This window comes from Lactuca saligna, chromosome 9 (assembly GCF_052625555.1).
Source record: "Lactuca saligna cultivar CGN05327 chromosome 9, ASM5262555v1, whole genome shotgun sequence".
Taxonomy (NCBI): Eukaryota; Viridiplantae; Streptophyta; class Magnoliopsida; order Asterales; family Asteraceae; genus Lactuca; species Lactuca saligna.
In genome coordinates, this window is record NC_136425.1 from 31306124 (window position 1) to 31309038 (window position 2915).

At 27.5% G+C, this 2915-nt stretch overlaps 1 pseudogene; it reads left to right on the forward strand.

Moving 5' to 3' along the window:
* The first annotated feature begins 789 nt into the window (after positions 1–789).
* LOC145016170 (non-specific lipid-transfer protein Lac s 1 pseudogene) lies at positions 790–2148 on the forward strand (annotated as a pseudogene).
* The last annotated feature ends 767 nt before the right edge of the window (positions 2149–2915 follow it).

The window sequence follows — 2915 nt, forward strand, 5'->3', positions numbered from 1 at the left end:
TCACAAAGCCAATGACTAAACAAATGTTACAGCAGCTACGACACAATCTAAACCTTGTCTCGGTTAAGATTGAGGGGGAATGTAAACGGATAACTTAGAGATAGACTTTTATCATTCAAATGTTTGTTGTAATCCATATATTTAGGATCTGATTTCTATCTCTCTGTAACATTTACCTATAAATACAAACACATAACCCTATTGGGTTTTCACGGCTAATAGATATTTCTACTAGTTTTAGTCTACAACAACACTTTATTAATTTGTCCTTATAATTGCATTGAATTCTTAATATTCACATATCAATGTTACAAAGTGCAATGGTATATTGATATACCGACTATATCCAATGTATATTATATGGTTGTATGTTCACTGAATAAAGATATACAACAGAGGATAAAACCTTTCCCAAACTTTCTTAGCAATTTTCCAAGCAATAAAAATTTATATATGAGACTTACATATCTTGAAATTATCTTCAGATTAGTCTCAAACAGTCAAATCAATTGCACAAAGACATTTGTTTTTCGTTGTGTTATAAAAAACGTCGTTTATATATGGAAGATATAGATATATATACTTCAAAAATTTACGGCCTTAAATTATGAATCCATCCACAGCCATAGAATGCGACCTTAATTAAATTATCAATCCATCCACAGCCAAAGAATGCCCTATATATATTGGTATCCTCGATAACATTTTCTTACATCAAATCCATAGACATAAATAACCACGTCTCGTATTAGAGTTTCTTTTTTGAGTTAATTACAGTACCCAACATTAATGGCAAGGATGATAATGAAGGTCTTGTGTTATGTGGTGGCTTGCATGGTGGTGTTTGCACCCTATGCAGAGGCCTCTATTACCTGCCGTCTTGTGGTGGCCGATATGATTCCATGCCTGACTTACCTGAGGAACGGTGGTGTAGTGTCAGCACCATGTTGCAATGGTGTTAGGAGTCTGAATGCTGCTGCACAAACAACCCCCGACCGGAAGGCTGCCTGTGTTTGCCTGAAGAATGCTTATAAAGCATACACCGGCATCAACACTAACAACGCCATCAGCCTTCCAGGAAAGTGTGGGGTTAACATTCCATACAAGCTCAGCCCCTCCACTGATTGCAACAGGTATGTCTAATTTATACACTTTTTTAACCATTATCCTTCTGTCTCAAAATAGATATAGAGATAATTCTTCCGTGTCAAACTAAAATATTACGTCTGATCGACTAGATATATCAACATGCATGGCATTCTTCTTCTTCTTTTTTTCTGTTTAATAAGCATAAAATTTTTCGTTCCATAAGCAAGTGTCTTTTTTTTTTTTTTTTTTTTTTTTAATAATCGAAATCAAATATACACTTTCTCTCGTCAACAAAATTATCATAAAAAAAAGTTGGAAATTTTAATTTTGGTTAAAAACTCTTTTAGATTCTTATTATCAAGAGGAAATTAGTATTTAATTATTAGTTAGAATATTATCAAACTATATAATAAATCAAACCGGTTTTTATATTTTCTTTTGTGGTTGTTGCAGGGTCCATTAAATTAAGTTCATCCTAAGACGTTGGTTGGGAAGCTTTAAAAACAAATGTCATAAAGTATTTATTAAAATAAATATGGGACACTCTGTGTTTTCCATATATAGTCATGTGTTATATGCAGTGTACTTGTTATATTATAAGTTTTGGGTTTCCCACCATGGTTAATCTCAATCTACATATTCTATTAAGGTGTTGTATGTGTGTGAGAGACTAAGAGAGACGCAGGAAAAACAATCGCACGCTATATGTACACAAAGCAAAAAACAAATATGCTAAAAATATTTTAATCGCACGCTATATATATATATATATATATATATATATATATATATATATATATATATATATATATATATATATATATATATATATATATATATATATATATATATATATATATATATATATATATATATATATATATAACCCTAAAAATCATTAAAATACATAAAAAAATACTTAGAAATCATAAAACTTTTTTTTGATTTTTTTTTTCAAAAAATCGCAACGTTTACTTCAAAATCGTTGAAAAAAAAATTTACAAAAAAAAAATAAATTTTTTTTTCAGCGAAATTGTAAAAAATGCTGCGATTTATTGATAAAAAAATTTTTAAAAAAAAAAGTTTTGTGATGTCTTGATATTTTCTTATGCATTTTTATGATTTGTAGGGTTTTAATTTTTTTTTTTACAAATAACTCTTTCATATATATATATATATATATATATATATATATATATATATATATATATATATATATATATATATATATATATATATATATATATATATATAGGGAAAAGTGAATATACCTAACAACCTTATATAAGCTTAGGTACCTAACTCCATAATACCATATCGGTTTGTATCATATTTACATTGTAATTGCCTAAGGTTGTTAAACTTCAACCTCATAACTTTATTACTTCCAAAATCTTTGGACTTTCACCAATATCTTTCTTTTACATCACGTATTTGTATCGAATACCGCCTGATAGGCTTCATATCCTACCACTACAAATGAAATGATGTAGGAGAAATATAATAATGAATTTTCAAATTTTTTTGAAGTAAATCAAGTTTATGGATAAAGTTTAAGAACCTTTCATGATTGCAATGAAAATTTAATGCAAAATAACCTAGTTTGATAAGGTTAGATACCTAAGCTTATATAAGGTTGTTAGGTATATTCATTTTACCCATATATATATATATATATATATATATATATATATATATATATATATATATATATATATATATATATATTAGTTGTGAGACTTGTATGATACACGGGTTGAATAAAACAAAACTAACTATGAATGTTAAAAAAATATATTTAGATCTGAAATTTAAAACTTCAATTT